The sequence below is a fragment of the Elgaria multicarinata genome, chromosome 21 (genome assembly GCF_023053635.1).
Source record: "Elgaria multicarinata webbii isolate HBS135686 ecotype San Diego chromosome 21, rElgMul1.1.pri, whole genome shotgun sequence".
Lineage (NCBI taxonomy): Eukaryota > Metazoa > Chordata > Lepidosauria > Squamata > Anguidae > Elgaria > Elgaria multicarinata.
Window position 1 is genome coordinate 864753 of NC_086191.1, and position 21331 is coordinate 886083.

General features: G+C 47.4%; 1 protein-coding gene across 5 annotated transcripts in view; it reads right to left on the reverse strand.

The window, feature by feature from the left end:
- The window catches only part of MEF2D (myocyte enhancer factor 2D), a 161199-nt gene that overhangs the window by 45478 nt on the left and 94390 nt on the right, over positions 1–21331 (reverse strand). The window lies entirely within an intron of this gene.

Below are 21331 nucleotides of genomic sequence, written 5' to 3' on the forward strand. Positions count from 1 at the left end.
CTCAGTAGTTTCCTCAAACCTCAGCAAAGAGGCTGAGCCCTTAAGAGATACAATCCAGTGGGCAAAAACAACAACAGCGGGGGGGGGGGGGGATTAGCAGGCCGAGTAGCCCAGGCTGCACACCACGGCACGCCTTTCCCAACAGTGGCTCAGGCCTCCTCTCCTCCCCCTTCCCGGTTCCCCCACCACTGATACGCCCAAAGCAGTTAACAAGATTGGGCTCTAATCGCCTCACCCCTTCGGAGTGCAAGGATGGCACACGACGCAGCTGTTCCCCACCACGTGAGGTGGCTAAGCCGCCCGTACTTTGTCTTCTGGGCGCACTGCCTCGGAGCTGACAGCAGTCACGTTGCCAGGGTCTCCGGCCGGCTCTGCAACAGCGAATCACATTATTGTGGAATCAAGGCAGGGGTCAGTGGCCGGCTCTGACCTCCCTCCCCGCTTTTCTTTCCTCCTCCAGCCTGCCAACAGCCGGGCAAGGCCGCTTAGCCGCCTGCGGCACGATAAGGACGTTCCGGCTGTAGACCGCCGCCGGCCTGGCAGGGAGAGGCTTAAGCCGCCGAGCAGCCTCTGTCGCTCTCCCGGCTGGCTCCCTTGCAAGGAGCGGGATTAAGCTGAGCTCCAAGTGGCTACACGGAGAACAGGGTGGCGGGCATGGATGCCAGCGTGGCCCTCACGACAGCCGCCCGGCGGCTGCCCGTCTCTTCCCATCTCTGCGCTCTTCCTCAACCATCCCGGCCAAACACAGTCTGAACGTGACTGGCCCTCTCAGAATCCGATTTCTCAGCAGTGGCCAGCGAAAAGAATCTGGAGTGTGTGAATGAGGGAGGTGTGTTTGTTGTTTTGGTTATTCTCTTGTTTTCGTTAATACAAAATTACAGTATCCTTTAAAAAAAAAAAGGATCAGAACAGGAGGTTCTCTAACCTGGCATCCCACTGCATGCAGATGCTTTCAAGAAGACCAAAAACAGGGCATTGATGCAAAAATGGCATTTGTCCCCAGGATCTGGCATCCTGAGGGACACTGCCCCTGAGCCTGGAGGCTCCATTTAGTTATCAGCCATGAACAGACCCTTTCTTTTCTCCCTGGATTTCTGCAATTTATTTATTTATTTATTTATTTATTTTATTACATTTCTATACCGCCCAATAGCCGGAGCTCTCTGGGCGGTTCACAAAAATTAAAAACATTCAAAGTATAAAACAACAGTATAAAACCATAATATAAAATACAATATAAAAGCTCAACTAGATAAAAACAGCAGCAATGCAAAATTACAAATTTAAAACACCAAGTTAAAATTTATTTATAGACTGTTAAAATGCTGGGAGAATAAAAAGGTCTTCACCTGGCATCTAAAAGCATATAATGTAGGTGCCAAGTGAACCTCCTTAGGGAGCTCATTCCACAGCCGGGGTGCCACAGCAGAGAAGGCCCTGCTCCTCCTGGTAGCCACCTGCCTCACTTCTTTTGGCAGGGGCTCGCGGAGAAGGACCCCTGAGGATGACCTTAGGGTCTGGGCAGGTACATATGGGAGGAGGCGTTCCTTCAGATAGCCTGGCCCCAAGCCGTTTAGGGCTTTAAATGTTAATACCAGCACTTTGAATCGGGCCCAGATCTGGTCTGGCAGCCAATTGGGCGGTATAGCAATCCCTGGAAAGGGTCCTTCCTATCCAGCCTCCTGCTCCCAACAGTGAAGCAGTGGGTGTGAAGCAACTGCCTTTCCTTGGCTGAAGCCCAACAGGTTCCATTTAAGTATCATAGCTGACATCCACTGCTTTACCTATTCTGCTTTAGCGAGGAAAAGAGCACTCTAGACATCCTCTGAGGCACTCTATCCTTTGGTCTGTTTCCTATAAAATGGACTTGGACAAACTTTTCATTGCTCCAAAGATCTTTCATTCGGAAAGGAAAGTATTGTTTGCCTTCAGGAAACGGGATACAATATGTTTGAAACAAGGGCTGACAATCACTCCATGGCCACGTTTGCATGCAACATTAAACCAGAAATCTGGAGAAACCTGGACACATGGCCCTTTCACTTCCCCTTGGCTCAGCCCACCAGAGGGGGCAGCTAAACAAACCAGGAGTCGAAAGCTTAGCGTGTTTTCCAAAGCAGGGCTTCTGCTTTGATGCTCCCAAGCAAGCCAGGAATCATAAACCAAGAGCAAATCTCAGTTTGCAATCCTGGCTTGTAAAGAGGTGAACAAGCCAGGAGCTCAGGTTCAGATGATACGGCAAGCTTTCAATTCCTGGTTAAACTTAACCGCTCCAGCAAGGAGCCATGTGGGAGCGAAAAGGCTGCATCCAGAGGTACACAGCTTGTTCACGGTAAGCCAGGAAGCTCTGGAATTTGGGCTTCCTATTGCATGAAACCACAGCTCTTGTTCGATAGTCTTTCTCTAACTTGTCTGCTCTGGAGTATCTACTATTCCATGTGCTCCGAACGTCTGTGCTTACTAGGCACAGTCCTGGTTTCAGTTCCTGATAAGGCACAGCCCCTATTTTGTCCTTTTCATTACCTTTGAGGATGCATTATTAACTTTTTTTGTTCAGTTGGGTTGCCAATGCTGTCATTCTTCAGGGTACCCTTAGAAATTAAATCTCTGAGCGCATAGCCATGCACAATTGCATGCTCATGAGCCCCGCAGCGCCATGCAGAGCACCACCTGCCACTGCTGAGGAATATTTTAAACTACCGACAGCAGAGGAGATGGACTTATACCAAGTGAGGCAATTTATCGAGCCCACTAGTATTGGCCAAGAAAAGGCAAGACTTTCCCAGGAGGCTCATGACAAGAGAGATGTAGTAGGATATGCATTGTAGTGGGTAGAATGGATAAGAATTTATTGTATCTTGTAGGTGTGACTGGTTCTGTATGTAGGGGTTGTGAGATATCTATGATTAATAGAATATATTCTTGGAAATGGAGGGAGGCTACCACGAATGCGTGGAACATGTGGTGGAAGCAGCATGTAGCTTAGCTGAGCAGGGAGACCTCCGTCTGGGTGTTACTGGTATCAGTGGCAGACTGGGCTACACTGAGCAAAGTAGGAATGGTGGCATGACCAGGTCCGAAACGAAGGATGAGGTCATTGGCATCAAGAGGGCTATAAAAGGCCGGGGCTTGATCAGTTAGGGAGAGAGGCCCTGGGAGAATGAGAAACCTGCCACGTGTGCTTAGGCCGTCTTCGCCCACCAGACCCTCCGTTTAGGTAAAGAGGAGCCTTTGATGTAGACTGTTAGATTGAGAGGAACCTGGGTTTTACTATGATACCAATACACTTGCTACTGTTTTCATTGCGCTTCCAGTGATTATAACTTGTTTGTATTTAGGAACGTTTGTGGTCTGCCTCATCTTAGCTAAAGCTTGTTTTCCCCTTAAGACTGTTTGAGCAATAAAAATGCATGATACCATATTTGTGTTTTAATAATGTATTAGTTTTAAATGTTTTTAATCAGTTTTATGTATTTTTGTGTTCAATGTTGTCGTCCCGTCCCCCCCCCCCGATCCAGAGGGAGAGGCGGGTAATAAATAAATAAATAAAATAAATAAATAAACAAATATGTTGTTGTTGTTTTCTGGCTTGTGGGAAGTTTCAGGAACTGCTACCCATATTTATGAATTCTTGAAGCCCAAAACACTTGGTCAAGATTTGCAAATCTATCACTGAGTGGGGTCTGGCCTGTAAAGCCCTGGTATTCTCTCTTGATCTGGTGAATCTCAGAGACATGTGCCCAGAGTATAGGAAACAAACAGAACGAACTTGAGCTCTTAATACGTGAAGGCAAAGACAACTTGATAGGTATAACTGAAACTTGGTGGGATGAGTCCGGTGAGTGGAACACAGCAACTGAAGGGTATAATTTGCTCAAAAAGAACAGAAGAAATGGAAAGGGAGGCGGAGTCGCACTATATGTTAAAAATCCCTATCCCTGCACAGAAATACAGGCGGATGAGCCTGGGAGCCCCATCGAGAGCATCTGGATTAAAATAAATGGGACAAGGAATAAAAAGAACATGATAATCGGAGTCTACTACCGACCACCCAATCAAGGAGAAGTTGAGGATGAAACTTTTGAGAAGCAAATTGCTAGTGTTTCAAGGAAGGCTGATGTAGTAGTGAGGGGGGACTTCAATTACCCCGATATCTGTTGGGAGACAAATTCTGCCAAAAGTAGCCCTTCCAAGAAATTCCTGACATGTGTGGCTGATAACTTTCTCCTACAGAAAGTGGAGGAAGGAACCAGGGGATCGACTATCCTCGACTAGATACTGACCAATAGGGATGACTTAGTGGATAAAGTGGCAGTTACGGGAACTCTGGGGGAAAGTGACCACATCATACTTGAGTTCTTGATTTAATGGAAGCAAAAGCTGAGTGTAGTCACACACGTACTCTGGATTTCAGGAAAGTTGATTTTGATAAACTCAGAACTATGATAAGTAATGTCCAATGGCAAGTGACCCTAATTATTATTATTATTTATTTATTTATTTATTTATATAGCACCATCAATCTACATGGTGCTGTACAGAGTAAAACAGTAAATAGCAAGACCCTGCCGCATAGGCTTACATTCTAATAAAATCATAATAAAACAATAAGGAGGAGAAGAGAATGCAAACAGGCACAGGGTAGGGTAAACAGGCACTGGGTAGGGTAAAACTAACAGTATAAAGTCAGAACAAAATCAAGTTTTAAAAGCTTTAGGAAAAGTTTTTAGCTGAGCTTTAAAAATGAAAAAAGGAGTCCAAGATGGGTGGGAGTTTTTTAAAAAGGAATTTTTAAAGGGACAGTTACAAGCAATTCCAACAAGGAAAAAAGATAGCAGACAACAGAAGGAACCAATGTGTTTTCCAACGAAAAGCTTAGAGATGACCTGAAAACAAAAAGGGATACATATAGGAAGTGGAAGGAAGGCCAGGCCACAAAAGAAGAGTACAGACAGGTGGCGCAGAAGTGCCGAAATGGCATCAGGAAGGCTAAAGCTGAGCATGAGCTGAGACTAGCGAGGAATGCTAAAAGCAACAAAACAGTTTTCTTCAGGTATGTGCATAGTAAAAGATAAAGGAAAGAAACGGTTCAATTACTTAATGTGGATGGCAAATTGATAACAAAAGACAAAGAAATGGCTGAAATGCTCAATTCTTACTTTGGCTCAGTCTTCTCCCAAAAGCGGGTCTGCGACCCCCCCTGGCAAAAGTGAAATACAAGCTGAAGGGGAAGGATTGAAGATTGAGATTGATAAGCAAATGGTCAAAGGAACACCCAATTTCTTTGAACGAGTTCAAATCTCCAGGGCCCGACGAACTACATCCTAGAGTAAAAAAGGAGCTGGCAGAAGAACTCTCAGAACCACTGTCTATTATCTTTGCAAAATCATGGAAGACGGGTGAAGTTCCAGATGACTGGAGGAGGGCTAATGTTGTCCCTATAGACCAGTTAGACTGAAATCAATCCCTGGGGAAATTTTGGAGCAGATGATAAAGAAGTCAATCTGTAAGCACCTTGAAAACAATGCAGTGATTACTAGAAGCCAGCATGGATTTATCAAGAACAAATCCTGTCAGACTAATCTGATCTCATTTTTTGATCAGGTAACCTCCCTTGTGGACTGTGGGAATTCTGTAGACGTAATACATCTTGACTTCAGCAAAGCTTTTGACAAAGTGCCCCATGATATTCTGATTCACAAACTAGCTAAAAGTGGGCTAGATGGAACAACTAATTAGGTGGATCCACAGTTGGCTACAGAATCGGACTCAAAGGCCGTAGCTAGACCTAAGGTTTATCCCAGGATCATCCTGGGTTTGTCCCTGCCTGAGCGCTGGATGCCCTGTGTGGCACTTAGATGAACAGGTTTGACCCCAGGACAATCCTGGGATAAACCTTAGATCTAGCTACGGCCAAAGAGTACTTATCAATGGAACCTTCTCAAACTGGGGAGAGGCAACGAGTGGGGTACCGCAGGGTTCAGTCCTGGGCCCAGTGCTCGTCAACATTTTTTGTTAATGACTTGGATGAGGAGATGCAGGGAATGCTTATCAAATTTGCAGATGTCACAAAATTGGGTGGGATACCTGGAAGAAACAAACTTCAAAGTGATCTTGATAGGCTGGAGTGCTGGACTGAAAACAACAGAATGAAATTTAATAGGGATAAATGCCAAGTTCTACTCCTAGGAAAAAGAAATCAAACACACAGTTACAAGAAGGTTCAGCAATACTGCAAGCAAGAAGGATCTTGGAATTGTTGTAGATCACAAGCTGAATATGAGCCAACAGTGTGATGTGGCTGCAAAAAAAGCCAATGTTATTTTGGGCTGCATTAATAGAAGCATAGCTTCCAAATTGTGCAAGGTACTGCTCCCACTGTAGTCAGCACTGTAGGCCTCAACTTGAGTATTGTGCCCAGTTCTGGGCTTCACACTTCAAGAAGGATGCACACAAATTGGAGCGTGTTCAGAGGAGGGAAACGAGGATGATCAAGGGTCTGGAAACAAAGACCTATGAAAAGAAACTGAAAGAACTGGGCATGTTTAGCCTGGAGGAGAGAAGGTTGAGGGGAGACATGATAGCACTCTTCAAATACTTAAAAGGTTGTCACACAGAGGAGGGCCACAATCTCTTCTCGATCATCCCAGAGTGCTAGACATAGAATAATGGGCTCAAGTTACAGGAAGCCAGGTTCCAGATGGACATCAGGAAAAACTTCCTGACTGTTAGAACAGTATTACAATGGAATCAGTGACCTAGGGAGGTTGTGGGCTCTCCCACACTAGAGCCCTTCAAGAGGCAGCTGGACAACCATCTGTCAGGGATGCTTTAGGGTGGATTCCTGCATTGAGCAGGGGGTTGAACTCGATGGCCTTAAACGCCCCTTCCAACTCTACTGTTCTATGGGCATAGCTAGACCAGCCGATATCCTGGGGATCGCATGCCCATCGGGGTGGGGGGAGGTGTTTGTTTTTTGGTTGTTTTATTATGGTTTTAATTTTTGTGAACCGCCCAGAGAGCTTCAGCTAGTGGGCAGTATAGAAAATGTAATAAATAAATAAATAAATAAATAAATAAAATAAACGTACAGTTTTCAGACAAGTGCTCGTGTGCTCCTTCTCCTTTAAAAAAACAAATCCAAGATGGCGGCTGCGATGTCGCGCCCCGTGTGTAAACGAGGGCAACGATCTTGCGATTATAAAATCGCGAGATCGTTGCCCTCCGACCTCCTCGTCTAGCCATGGCCTATGATTCTAAGTTTGGGAAACAGGCTAGTCAGATGGAATGAGAAACTGTTACTCCTCTCAGGGAGACCAGCCTGACCCCATCCTCTGACCACAGAAGGAGCAGCTGCAGTGAGCTTTATTCCCTCTCCTTGCTGCCAGAAAGAGCACTTACGAGAATTCGATCACTAAGGACCAAAGCCAGATTTGCTGTTTTCCTCCTCCCTCCCATTCCTTTTTCCTTTTGTTTTGGGTTTTTAGATTGTAAGCCTCAGAGCACATCCTGCCTTATCTCTGCATGCTGCCCTTGAGACTTTTTTTTTGGCTGAAGACAGGGGTAAAAATGCCTTAAAAAATATTAGTAACAACAGCAATAACCTCACTAGTAGCCTACCTCCCATCAACTGCCAGCTGATTCTCCTTGGAACTGGAGATGCTGGGGACATGTGGAGCGCTTCCTTTAGCATGGAGCACCAGCACTCCTCTCTCATACAGCTTTCCTCCATGGAATTTGGGGGGGTGCATGGGGGGGCTCCCTATCAACCTCCCACCCAGCAACTGCCCCCCCCCCCCGCCGCCCTGCCAAGATTCAGCAAGCTGGCTGCTTTGTGTCCTCTCGGACTCTGCTCTGGTCCCTTTAGAGGACACCGCTGTTTTTCTAGCCTCTCTCTGAAAGAAAGCAAGACGCACCACCATCTCGGCTTTTAAATCCAGGGAGGATGAGCTACTACAGAATAAACCTGCGCTTGAATTACAGGAGACCAGGATAGGCCTATTCCCTTGAACACTACGTTTGACCGGGGTGGGGGGTTGATTTGTCTAAAATCACGGGGAAATCAACAGTGGCCTTCTTTAAGGGCCCATGTGCCTTTCCCCCTAAAACACAAACATTGGAATAAACAAAAGCAGGAGGAGGAGTAGAGCCACATACTCCCTCCACTCCTGCAAAGGTATTTGGGCAGGAATCCTAATTATAGGAAGTGGGAATGTTCCAAGCAGCCTCTCACTCCATCTGCAAAATGTAGAAAGGTCGCTACACTCCCTCCGCACACATCTGCCTGCCTAGCAAATCCTCCCTCCCAGCTAGACCCTGTTGTACCCTGAGCGAAGTAACCACAATCCCTCATGCCAAGACTGACTTCATGCCAGCTTCTCTCCAAATTATGGCTGCCCGGCCGAACTCCTTGCAAGCTCAGCCACACAGGGCAGGCTGGGGACCGGGGAGGCCCGGCCCTCGCAGCTCAACATTCCAGGCAGGATTGCAGAGCCCTGGCCGTTATTGGGGCAACGTCAGAGTGGGAAGGTCCTTCTCCCATCGTGTTCACTCAGGATAAAGACGCTTCCTGCGTTCAGTGCAGTGAATGGTTGGCCTATGAGCAGGAAAAAAAAACCCATTCCTGGGTGCCCTTTGACAATTAACTCTCAGCCTGACCCACCTCGCAGGGACTGTTGCAAGGATAAAAGGGGGTGGGGGTGGTTGGCGCCTGTGCTCTGGCCCTATCCTGAGCTTCTTTGCAGAACGGCGAGATAAAAATGTAAGAAATGGATGCAAGTGGCTTGATCCAGCAATGCTACTTCATGCTAATGACACGAAATCAGATGGAAGGAGGGAGGGAGGGAGGATGAACGTGAGGATTTCAGAATAACCACAGAGATACACATGCAGAAGAATGTTCCTGGCTGAGGAAAATCTGACGTGGGGATATCCTGATTCAAAGCTTCATTCACTATGCTACAGAACAAGTGCGCTGGGCGTCACGCCTCCTCCCTCGCACTTCGCTTCCGGGGCTTCTCTGCAGAGAGGGAGTTCATCTTCCAGCTCCTTCCCTGGCCAGGCCCTCACTCATCTGTGCCCCCGTTTCTCCATCACCTCTGTGCTTCATTCCATTTCATTTTTTTCAGCTGTCAAAAGCCAAGAAGGACCTGTGGCTTGGCACACAGCCTCGCTCACCTTTTCATACTACCCATCACTCCCACTCCAAGCCAAAGCAGAGGAACATGGGTCTCCAGTTGACACAGGACATCCACATCTCACAGGTACAGCCTCAAATCCACATAGCTGATTATGAAACATATCATTAAAATGATATGTTTCCCATTTTTTAAAAAAGCAACACTTAAGGCAGCTTACATCATATTCCAAACAGTAACATCTCAACAACACAAAATAGGAAGTTAAAACAAAAACGGTCATTCTCCAAGGGATCCACAAACGCCTGATGAAAAAAACAGACCATTAAAAGATGGCCACAACCAATGCACGGTCACAGAGGATCATAGAATAGCAGAGTTGGAAGGGGCCTACAAGGCCATCGAGTCCAACCCCCTGCTCAATGCAGGAAGGTTCTCTCCTGAGTACCCACCAGCCACAACTTCGCTCTCAACTAAGTGCACATCTCCAGTAGATCTTAACCAGCAGGCAAGCTCATATGGAAGAGGAAGATGGCCCTCTCAGAAACCTGGTCCAAAGCCATTTGGGACCAACGCTTTGAACTGTGCCCCAAATGGATCAGAAGTCAATGCTGCTCTTGTAATAAGGGAGCTATATGTGACCAAGAACTGACTCCAATAAACATTCTAGCTGCCACTTTTCTCTTCTCCCAGGCTTTTAGCAATATGAAATGTGCCTGGATCTGTTTTTTTAGGCTCATAGTTTTTAAAGTTGTTATAGTGATTTTAAACATATATGTATATTGTATGCTTTTGTATATTGTTTTTAAGTGTGTAAATATTATGTAAACCACCCAGAACAACAACAACAACAACAACAACAATTGAGATGCAACTATGCCCAGATCTGAGCTCTAGGCAAAAACACTCCTGGCCACAACCACTAACTGAGCATCCCGGAGCAAATATGGATACCCCAGGTAAAGTTTTCAAAGGGCGTGCCACCTCATTCAGAAGAGGCTGTCCACCTAATTCCAGATCAGCTCGCCTACTGACCAAAAGTACCTCGGTCATGTCTGGATTAAGCTTCAGTTTATTAGCCCATATCCAGTCCACTATCATGCACAATTCAGAACTTCCTTAGCTCCCTGGAGCCGGATGGAAAGGAGAGAGCTGGGTGTCATCAGCATATTGGAGACACCACACTCCATATCCATGGATGATCTTTCTTATTAGTTTCATGTAGATGTTCAACAGCACCGGGACAAGATGGATCCTCCAGTGACACAATAAGCTCATCTCTGATATCCATTCTTGGGCAAGGTGCTTGGCCAATGACCAAGATGCTGTACAATAATAGCCTAGCATACCTCCAAGAAGAACAGGAGCTTCTGCAAAACAGTGCCCCTGGGTTCCATCCATGCCCAGCAATCCAGAAAGTTACCATGATCAACGGTATCAAAATCATTGAGAGGTCCAGTGAAACTGGGAGGGATGCTCTCTATCTCCTTGTGGCTTGAAGCTAGATAGAAGTGAATCTAGATAATTTGTCTCTTTCAGGGGGGAAAACGAACAAACAAACTCTGGAGTGCAGTCACCATTAAGTGATCAGCAATTTGCCCAAGAATGGAATAGAAGAAGAGACAAGCCAGAAACAATTTTCAGAGGTCCTCCTCTGGCTGCTTTAAGCAGGTAGAGAAGGCAAGGGTCACACACAAAGGTGGTCAACCTCACACCTCCAATGAGCCTGTCAACATCCTTGGGCTTCACAAATTGAAAAGTATTCATGACAAAAAGAACCAGCAGCAGCCAAAAGGAAAAGCAGCACCTGTAGGGATGGTTGAGGAATTTGTTTGGACAGTGGAGTTCCAGTTGGTGGATTTTCCGTGGTTTTTTATTTGAGCAAATTACAGCTGTACTTTGCACAAATTGCAGTCAACACGCGCGCACACACACACACACACACACACACACAAAAACCCACCCTAGAAAAGTCCCTGCAGTTCAAGGGAAACCTGTGGCTTGCAAATGCAAGCTGAGCTGGGTGAGCAGCATAAGTCTGTCAGGCCCCAAAAGGGCTGGATTTCCAAGAGATGGTCATACCTAAACATCTGCTGAATCAGCTCTAACTGTGGTATCTACGTTGGAATGAATCTGAGCAACTTTATCCACAAAATGTCTTGCAAGCTGGTAAAAACAGACATAGCGTGTTCCTTTCCCCATCAAGACCAAGATGCACCCCTACCCCTACCCCAATCATTCTGACTAGCTGTGCTGGACAACTGCATGGGCCAATAACTAAAGCCCTCTGGGTGATTCTCAAAAACATACAATATAAAAACATAATAAAACATGCTGTAAAAAATAAACGTTTAAAACAAAATAGAATCAAAGTAAAAAAAAAAACAATATCAGTGCAAGAGAACTTTGGCTACTGAGAGGTACAGAGATGAATGAATGAATGAATGAATGAATGAAAGAAAGAAAGAAAGAAAGAAAGAAAGAAAGAAAGAAAGAAATCTAAAACGTACGAACACCATTTCAGAAACTTGCCAACTAAAAAGCTTAGGAGAATAAAAAGGCCTTCACCAGGAGCCAAAAGGATTACAACGTAGGCACCAGGTGAGCCTCTCTTGAGAAGGCATTCCATAACTGTGTTGCCCCCACTGAGAAGTCCATCTTCTTAGTAGCCAACTGCTGCACCACATTTGTCAGGTGCACCCAGAGGAGGAGATGATCTTAGGGTCCAGGCAGGTCTATATAGGAGGAGAATGCTCCTTCAGCCCCAAGTGTTTTAAGGACTTTGAAGGTTAATACCAGCATTTGAATTGGGCCCAGTAATCGACAGGCAGCCAGGGCAGATCACAAAGCATGGCACCATATGGAAGTATAAACCAAGCCCTCTAAGCCATCTTGCTGCCCTATTTGAAACAGCTGAAGTTTCCGGACTGCTTTCAAAGGCAGCCCAATATATAACACATTGCAATAGTCCGAATAAGAGGTTACCAGAGCATGGAAAACTGTAGCTAGGCTACCTCTGTCCAGATAGGTTCGTAGTCAGTATATCAGGCAGAGCTGATAAAAGGAACTCTGAGCCACCAAGACCACCTGGGCCTCCAGTGACAATGATGAACCCAAAAGAACCTTGAAAGTACGAACCTGATCCTTTAGCAGGAGCGCACCCTCCTCCAGAACAGGTTGAACACCATTTAGGTGGGCAATCAACCCACCCACTAACAGGACCTCCATCTTATATGGATTGAGTCTTAGTTTACTGGCCCTCATCCAGTCCATTACCACAACCAGGCACAGATTTGGAACACCCACTGCAACACCTCAATTTGATGAAAAGGGGAGCTAGAGATGGGTGTCATTGGCAACACCTCAGTATGCATCTCTCTCAAGGGTTTCATGTAGATGTTGAAAAGCATGGAGGATGAAATAGAGCCTGGTGGAAATAGAGCATAAGTATCAGAGCAATAATCCTCCAGCACCACCTTCTGGAATTGGCCATCCAAGTAGGAGTGGAAGCTCTGTAATGCAGTGCCTCCAACACCCAACTCAGACAGCCTACCCAGAAGGATACTGTGAGAGTTGCTGAAAGGAGAAGTCCAAGAGAATCCCCCTCTCCCTTTCTCGGCAAAGGCAGCTTCAATTCCAAAACCAGGCCTGAAGCATGCCTGAAATCAATCCGGATAATCCGTTTCATGCAAGAGTGCCTGGAGTTGGCCAGCAACCGCCTGCTCAAGCATCTTGCCCAGGAAGGGGAAGTAGGCTCCTGGTTTATAGCTGTTAACACCTTCCGGATGCAGGTTAGGTTTCTTGAGGAGCGGCCAAATTACCACTTCCTAGCCCCTCTCTTCAGGAGGAACTGACAACCTCCTGGAGCCAGCCAGGCATCTCCTCCCTGTTAGATGTAACAACCCATGAAAGCCAAGGATCAAACACACAGCTGGTTGACTGGACGCAGCCAAGCACCTTGTCCTCATCTTGGGGCCTCAACAGCTGAAAGTCTTCCAATAAAGCTAGACTGGTTGGTATTCTGGATACCTCCACTGATGGAGCTGTATTAAGTGCCCACACTGTGCATTGTGCCCAGTTGAGTTCTTTGAAAAATAATCTGAAACCTGCTAGCAATCGTGGCCCCTCACTACACACATCCAACACTCACTGAAATCCCACTGAGTACTCTTTCCACTGTACCCTGAAATGCAGGGATGCCAGACCATTTTTGGACAGGAGTGGGGGCTGACAGCATCAGGACAGCAGGTCTAGAGGTGCCCAGAAGGATGTTGTGATCAGGGACAGAGCTTGATGGGCAACGTGGCATGGTGCAAACAGAGCAGGTAAGTATGCGAGTGGGGCTTGTGGGGGGCTGGATGGCTCAGGGAGACAGGCAGACCCAATGGCTTGTGAGCCATTCCAGAGCTTTAGATTTTACACGGACCTTTCCATGATTCTCCGAGGGACACAGGCAGCAAACAAAGGGGGAGTAAGACATAGCCCAGGGATGTTCCTCAATTCAATCCCCAGTTCAAGGGGTCTGGGAGAAAAGGCCTCTCCCTGCAGAGGCCCTGGGAAGCTGCTGCCACCCACCACAGAAAATCCTTGGTGTGACAGACCAACAGCCTGACTTCCTATGTTCCCGTAAAGGGCATCCATTCCGGACACATGGGCCTTAGCTAGACCTAAGGTTTATCCCGGGGTCATCCCTGCTCATGTAAATGACACACAGGGGATCCCGGGAGCAGGCAGGGACGACCCCGGGATAAACCTTAGGTCTAGCTAAGACCATAGACTGCATTAAGGTTCTGCCTGCGGCATCTCCCGTTAAGCAGATCTCAGGCCTGGGACAGTCTCTTGGAGAGCCCCTGCCAGTGCTGGCCTGTTGATATGTTGAGGGTTTGGCTCAGCGTAAGACAGCTCCACCAGAACCCCACGGGGTCCCTTCACCCTCACTAAAACCAGTCACCGCCTCACATCTGCATCCGTGGAACAGATCCAGACCAAGGCAGAGCAAAGACAGAAGGCTTTCACTCCCTTTAGGGCTTGGGTAGGATTTAGCCCAGCCTGCTCACCCTCATCTGCCGGCATTAACCTTTTAAGACGGAGAGGGTAATCAAATCTCCTTCTCCAGGGTGTAAGCTGTTTGCTCCAAGGGTTGGGGAAGGAATTACCATACCTCCCAGCCTGGCACTGCTGAAGGAGGATTGCTGGCTCCTTTCTCATGCGTCAAGGTCCCAGCCGCTTCCCAAGTCGGCCAGCCAGCCCTGACATAACAGCGGACTGATCTGCTGGGGCAAATCCACTCCGCAAATCCCTGTAATGACATTAGGGGCTATTACAAGGAGGGCACCCTTGCCTCAGGCTTCTGCTGGCCCACGTCTGACCTAACCTGATTTCCCCTCTACGCAGGGGTTGAATTCGCAGCTCCTGCGTGTCTCCTGCAGACGAGGCAAGTCCAACACAGTGTTAAGACCATGCACCAATGGACCCCATTGTTCAGTGACAGGCTCATGTTTCTGGGCTATGTCCTGCATAAATCACTGTTCCAATTTTTCCCTTTTGGGAGATGTGGAAGCCTTTTAAAAAAACCTTGGTAACACAAGTTGCTAGCATTGCCGTTCTTTGGGCTTAGGCTTTTCCCCCCAGGGTCTCTAAATGTTCTGAGTGGTGGAGCTAGGCCCTAGGGCACATGCACAGACACTAAAGTGCCACTTAAAACAGCCTCCAGTTTCACATGCTGAGGCTGGGGAGGTTCATTTTGTGGTCTAATAAACCACAGAAAGTCTACTAGAAAATCACAATTGTCATGAATTGTGGAGAGTAATTGTTCTGCAATTCTCAAAGATGCTGTGTGGCAATTGGCTAACAGTTTCTCATATATCATATTGCACAGATGCTGGAATATAATATACAATGGAAATAGAAGGATATTATAGTACCCTGTTACAGTAAACCTCTCCTCATATGTAGTTGTTTTTAAATGGACACCGTTGTTTTTATACTGTTGCTTTTATGTTTTTGATGGTTTTAAATTTTGTATACTTTTTAATGTTCACTGTTTTTAACTTTTATAAACCGCCCAGAGAGCTTCAGCTATGGGGCGGTATATAAATTAAATAAATAAATAATAATAATAAATAAATAAATTGTGCAGAATAAGCGAATATGGTGTATGCAGAAGGTAAACAAATACACTCAACATCCGATGCAGATTGATCACATTAATCTAGGAATCTGCAAAATGAAACTGGCGATTCTTAGATTTCCCAGAACTCATACTTGTAGGGCATTCAGCCAGGTGCAAGGTCTCCCACAGGGGCATCACCACTTCCACACCAGGGCCCTAAAACCACGTAATCCACCCAGGACAATCCTACACAGGGCCCTTAAGCCTCCTGGCCTGATGCTGTCTCTCCTTCGTTCAAAGGCTTTGCAACAGGAACACAGACAAGCAGCAGCTCAATGGAAAGAGATGGAAAACCGCCCTTCAACTTGGCCCTGTGCTCTGGCATGGAAAGTTTCCCCCCACTTTCCTGAAGAGTTGTGGAACCTGGACGCCATCAGAGCCCCCAAGAGGTCCCAGGGCTGCAAAGTATTTTCCATTCACTTTTACAGCTCCCAATAACTGTGGAAGGATAAGGCTTAACTTAGCCCCTGGCACTGATGCTCCCATGTTGCAAAACAGCACCACCCCAATAAAAGCCCCCCCCCCCCCGCTGCAGTTTCTTAATAATTGTTAATAGGACATTCCCTGCTAGACTTAAAACAAACAACAACAATGCTTTGCACAACAGGAACACTTTCACCATTTCTTCTTTCCTCTCTGCCCCCGCCCCAACTTTACCAGTAAATCTTTTACTAAGGAAAACCTGAAAGTACTACTGTTCCAATAGGAAAACTAGTCCAATGGAAATTAATTGTCCCCAGTGCCTAGCATTAAAAATGGGGAGAAAAAACTCTCCGCTAAAAAGGGAGCTGAAGGAGCAGAGAGTTTACAAGCCCACGGCACCGGTTGGGGAATCTGGAAGTCCCCAGTTTAAATGTTGTCTCTGCCAGGAACTCTCCCTCTTCGCCTCCCATGTATAAGATGGGGATTAGCATCACTGCCCTACCATTCAAGGGTCGTAATGATTACAAGGAGATAATAATGTACGTAAAACACCTTGGACCCTTTAAACTGTTGTGTAAATGCAGAGTATGATTTTTGGGGTGTCAATCAATTCAAGAAATCTTAGGACATGTCTGCACCTAAGGGTGTAGCAGGAGGGAGGGGGAGGATTGCGGTCCTCCCCCAGCATCTAGATGGTCACGTGACGTCCCGGAAGGGAAGAGGGACATCGTGGCCGCCATTTTTATTTTTATTTTTTAAGAGGAGCCGGTCGCATGGCAAAAAAGGTTTAAAAAAACAGGCACCCAACCCCACCCACCCTAGGGATGGCGAAATTGCTCCCCCTCATGGGCACAGAGCCTCCCCATGCAGCTCTGTGCCCAGCCCCACTACTCACAGGGAAGAAGGGACGACCCGGGAGCGGCGGCATACCGCTCGCACTCCTTGGGATGGTCCCAGGACCACGGAAACAACAGGAAATCCAGGGTCCCAGTTATCCCGGGGAAAGTCCCTGGTCATCCGGGGATCCCCTGTGCGTCATATGGACACACAGGGATGACCTAGAGATGACCTCGGGATATCTGGTAGGTGTAGACATGGCCCAAGTGGATTAATCCTGCAAGTTTTAATTGATTTACTCAAATAAATTTGCATATGAATACAACAATCATTCTAAGGAAAACATGTTCTAAGGAAAACATCTCTTCAGGAATGGCATTCCAGTTCCAAGAAGGCCACCCAGGGATTTGGAAATAGTTACATGTAATAAACCATTTTTAAAAAGTTCTGCTGCCTGATTAGTTGGGAGCACTATTTTTAATTGAATGATTTTTAATCATACTAAATTGATTAATCAACTAGACATTATAGCTCTAACTGTTACTATAAGGGAAGAATAGGATCATCAAAAAGAGGAATAAACTAAATAAATTCTGGAATTGGAGCGTTTGCATTTTGCCATAATACCTCTCAGTTCCTTCAGCTCACTTGTGTCTTTCTTTTTTCTTTGTTACTAACCAAAGGGAGAGGTGGGTAATAAATAAATATATTATTATTATGTGTGGCATTCTACTGAGCTTGCATCAAACACCCTGCACAAAGAATCTTGGTTCAACTGATCATACAATAACATCATGATTGCTTTTTCAATCCACAAACCTGTACATACACATTAGTAAAGCATTGCTTGACCTACTCCTCCTATGAACTATTTCATGAAGACTGTGACACATGCACACTGGCAGTGGTGGGCAAGAATGAAAAGGCTGCAGCGCACGGTGCATGAGCACCATGCTCTACAAAACTGAGAAAACAAATGGAAACAATGGAGGGTTCCTCATGTGTCTGTTCCACTTCAGAATCGAGACCAGGCAATTCACAATTCCAAAACCTGTGAAGGAATGTGGACTGGGAGAATTTTAGCCCCAGCTCCTACTGGCAGCAGTACCTGCCCATTGGAGCCTATGCACCTCTCCGACTGTGTGGTACAACATGTTTCGAACAGTCTCCTGATGAGAGGCCTTCACAGGCACAATTCCACAGAAAATCTACCAGGAAATGGGCATCTTGCCTAAAGCCGTTATTTCTTCAGGACTCCTCCTCGATATCCATAATGGTGGACAAACATGTTGGGGCCCGGGTTCAGGACACAGGTTGCACAGGGGAAGTCAAGGCAAGCTGCCCTGACACACGCACACACCCAACTCCTTCCCAACTCCTAGGAAGGTTTACTGAATGTATTTATTAGTGCTTATCCATGTACATGCACTTCCCGCCTTTGTTCCCTGATGGAACTCAAGGCAGCACATAGGGGGTCCTCCGGAAATCTCCCACTGAGGAATTGACGGGGCCTGCAGAAGCTGCACTCCAAAACAGTGGCTGCATCAGGGGGCCTTCAGAGCAGACCCACTGCTTGCAGGGACAAGCCACAGAAGGAGGCAGCCGGCGAGTGGCTCTTCAACTCTTGTGAATTGTGAGAAGCAACTCATTGCTGGCAGCAGCAGATTCATCGCAGGAAAAAGTGTGGGGAAGGAGCCCCCACAGATAATGGGGGCCATATTCCATACCCTCCCAAATCAGCCTTGCAGAAGTTCCAGGCGTGACTGCCTGGCTTTGCTCCATTCTCTTCCCATCCCATCCCTGCCGTGGCTTTGGCCAACATGAGGTGGGGGGGGGGCTGAGCGTTTTCATTTCTCATAATGGGATTTGTAGTTCTCTCAGGTGTTTATTGAAGCAACCTCGTTCTGCATCGAAGGGCCGTTGCCAAGAGAACAGACCTGCTGGGTAGCTGGGAAGCCTAACTAGGCCAGCTGTCACGACAGGTTAATTTTAAGGCCTCACAAGCTTGAGGCTGGCGGTTCCCTGAAGGGGAGGGAAATATTTGCTGCAGCACATTTGCTGCTCACCAGAAAGATCCCTTTGCTAGCAATGGAGGGACAGGGGCCTCATGCCACCGCCACGCCCTTCAGGGACACAAAGGGGGCGGGGGTGGGAGGTGGGCAGAGTGTTGGTGCTACGTTTTAGTGAAAACCCTTCAGGATTTCAGAGACATTCATGAAAGCTCCAGGTTGTGGTTGTTGTTGTTTTTCAATGTATAAGTTCCAAGTCCTCATGGTGCAGAGGGAACAATGGAGGAGGCTGATGAAAGCCAAATTACCCCGGGGCAGAAGAGGCAGATTAGGCGAAGTATCTTGTTGGTTGTTGGTTTTTTTGGCACAGCATTTATGTTATTAAACCACTTGATTTATAGGCCTCCCATTCCAATACAGCAGGCGAGTCAACGATAATCAAATCCTAATTAGGATGACTGGGCCTTCGTATCGCCGTTGAAAGGCTAGCTTCCATAAAAACCGTACACAGCTTCTGGAAGATGCTTAGAGCAGGACTTTGGAGAGCCTCTGGGGGCGGGGAGGGGGAGATTCAGCATTAAAAGACAACCCCCCCCCATTCCACTATTGTTGCTTCCCTGCTACACTTCAGGCAAGCTGTGTGGGATGGTTGGGGGAGGTTTGCAAGTGCCTTCATGTTTATCTGCTTAAACATTTGCTCAGTCCCTCCCCCCCTTTTCATTTTTCACGTTAAAACTGGCTCCAAGGTAAGGGTTGTTTTGTGGCTGACAAAAGGACCCTCCAACCAGCACTGGGCACAGCCCTACTTTGAAAGGGTCGAGGGATTGAAGCAGGGGAAGGCCAGGCGGTGCAGCATAGATCCGCCTCCTTCTCTCCTACAGGGAAAACCAGCTCCCCCTGAGCGCAAAGTGGGCAAGAAGACCCCACGTGAGGCACAAAGGGTGCACAGTCTGACTGCTGCAGCAGTGTACATGCAGCCCCACCCTTTATGGTGAGAGGGCCTCAGGCTGTTTAGGGGTGGAAACTTTGAGGGTGCAAGAAGGATGGAAACAAAAAGCAGGATGCAAATGAGAAATGAACCCCACCCCCACTCAAAAAAGGCACAACCACTGAACATATTGTGTCCCAACGCCTCCTGACAGGCCGTCCTAGAACTGGATAAGACCTCAGAGGAGGAAGATTCTATCAATGGCTCTGGCATTTGCAGGGGTCAAGAGGAATTAAAGGATGCCCTCCCAAGACCACCATCCTGGGGGATCATAGAATCACAGCATAGCAGAGTTGGAAGGGGCCTATAAGGAGGCCATCGAGTCCAACCCCCTGCTCAATGCAGGAACCCACCTTAAAGCGTTCCTGACAGATGTCTGTCCAGTTGCCTCTTGAAGGCCTCTAGTGTGGGAGAACCCACCACCTCCCTAGGTCATGGGTTCCATTGTTGTACTGCTCTAACAGTCAGGAAGTTTTTCCTAATGTCCGGCCGGAATCTGGCTTCCTGTCACTTGAGCCCGTTATTCCGTGTCCTGCACTCTGGGAGGATTGAGAAGAGATCCTGGCCCTCCTCTGTGCGACAACCTTTTAAGTATTTGAAGAGTGCTATAATGTCTCCCCTCAATCTTCTCTTCTCCAGGCTAACATGCCCAGTTCTTTCAGTCTTTCCTCATACGGCTCCATCTCCCCCATTCCAGACCCACCAGGACTGATCTCATGAACAGAGACAGCAGCAGGTCCAGAAGGAAACTCTGAGGCATAGCTGGCAGTACAGCAACTATCCCTGAGCCCTACTCACGAGGAGGAAACATGCTCAGGATCTGGGTCCTACTGACAAACCAAGGAGGGCTGGGGCAGCAATGGCACCTCTAATGCTGCTCAGATAAAATATCATGGTTCTCTCTTGCTATGCTCCCTGCTGGACAGCTCCCCTGTTAACCTGAACTTTTCTTTCATCCCCAGGACTGATCCTGGCAAGGCAGGATTTGACTCACATGGCAGGCTGGCAGAAACAAGACAAGTGGGGATTCTGGCTGTGGACCCGGACTCATTCCCGGCTGGATTGCTGCAGGCTGCTGCCCCCTTACTGATCTGGGAAGAAGTGAGCTCAGAAAATCCTCTCTTGGTTTGAGGCCTCCCAGCACCTGGTAGTCCTGGCAGCAAGATGAAGCAGCAGCCTCCATTTCTGCATCCCAAAGACCATTCTGACACACTGGAATCCCTGGAAACCATCATCTTGCATTGGCGTGTGTGTGCGTGTGTGGTGGGATTACGAGGCGAACTGCTCCTAAACTGAATGCTTCATGATGTCCTGGCAAAGCACCTCTCTTAAAATACAGAAGAGCTGCCCAACCTGGGTGCCCTACTGGCTGGGCACTTCAGAGCCCTCAAAGCCTAATTGCTCAACTGCATATCGAGTGGAGGAAGGTCGGGGGAGGGGCCCTGAAGGGACTGGATCTGTGAGTTCTCAGGTGGGGGCAAAGCCGCTCCAGAGTTGGCAAAACGCAGTATGAACCAGAAACACAGCCTGCCCTCTTCTCCCACCAAGCTCTGCCCTAGTCTGTAAAGCCACACCCCTCAGCTCATAGGCTCCACCCTCTGGAAACCCAAACCTAGGTCCCAAGTAGCTCAACCAATCCTCTGCCGGGCTCCACACACCTTCCTTCCTGCATCACCCACAAGATCCCAAGTTGCTGAAAACCACCAGCTCCGTCCTACAGTTGAGAAAGTTAAGGCGTGAGCCAAACAAAAGGCGTCACGTCACC